Below are 1,183 nucleotides of genomic sequence, written 5' to 3'. Positions count from 1 at the left end.
CCATAAATCTACTGAGAACAGATGACTGTCTCTTAAACTTTCCACTGAGCTAAGACAATGGCTATGTTGGGTTTCCAATGCTTTTCCTAATGGTAATACTTTTACCCCTGCTTGTTTGGAGAAGGTGAGGAAGGAGTATAAGATTATTCACACAGAAACAGAGATGAGGAAAATCAGATTTTGTGCACACTTGATTAAATTACAAGTTAAAGCTTGGACCCATGCCTTCTGGTTCCAAGGTGAGTGTTGTCCTCTTTTTAGTAGATTGTCTCTCTGGACAGTCTGCAAATAAATAGAAATGGAGAGGTGGACTATCGAGGAAATGTGTGATTGACTTTGGAATCGAAGGGTGCAGATGTCAACAAAGCAGGTAATTCATTTGAGAAGATCAATAAGCTTAGCAGCAGGGTTGCCATGAACACACTGAATATAACTGCCTTGTGAATATATGACAGTTGGCTATATTGTACATTTTTTTAAAGCATAGAATGTACTCGGTGAATATTCTTGCTGTTCTGATTTTGTAATAATTGTGGCAGGCTAAACATTCTGTATATCAAGACCATGCATGTGTTCCTAGATCTAGTTCTTCCCCTAGTCTGGTTTTATCAATGCTGGTGATTAACCAAGTCTGATTTATATGATGCATCTTGTGTGGGAAATGTCTATGACTCTAGGTATCTGATCATCCTTGAGAAATGACAGCACAGCTAGTGTAATAACTTTTAAAGATAACCATTGTTAATTTGATGATCATAAGTTGCCATTAAATGAATTATAAAACTATTGTGTTTTATTTTCTAGGGAAAAACAATAGAATGTACTCCTTTTAGTTGCGTGCAATAATGATTATTGAGCACTTACAAGTGATGCTTCTATACTTGTTCCCTTGGTAAAATAATTAACATATGGTTCCTCAATGTCTTTTCTAATTGATGCTGATGGAAAAGCTGACAACAGCAAGTTGTAGGAATGTTGCAATACTCCATCAAAATTTCTAAGGATAGAAATGGATTATAGTGCTTTAGACATCACCATACATCCTAACGGCAATCAGTAAAAATTACCGATGCTGGACTGAATGGATGAGCCAAACAAAGCCTGGTGGTATACTGAGTGAAAGGTAGGCATGAATTTTCTGGGTGGAATGTAGGAAATGCTATTAAAAAGTTAATGTGTGAGT

General features: G+C 36.4%; 1 non-coding gene across 1 annotated transcript; it reads left to right on the top strand.

Moving 5' to 3' along the window:
* The first annotated feature begins 495 nt into the window (after positions 1 to 495).
* Positions 496 to 626, top strand: LOC140608507 (small nucleolar RNA SNORA72). The gene has a single exon (XR_012010526.1). It is a non-coding gene; the product is annotated as a small nucleolar RNA SNORA72 (small nucleolar RNA).
* The last annotated feature ends 557 nt before the right edge of the window (positions 627 to 1,183 follow it).

Source organism: Canis lupus, chromosome 17 (assembly GCF_048164855.1).
Source record: "Canis lupus baileyi chromosome 17, mCanLup2.hap1, whole genome shotgun sequence".
Classification (NCBI taxonomy): domain Eukaryota; kingdom Metazoa; phylum Chordata; class Mammalia; order Carnivora; family Canidae; genus Canis; species Canis lupus.
This window is presented reverse-complemented; position numbering and strand designations above follow the sequence as displayed.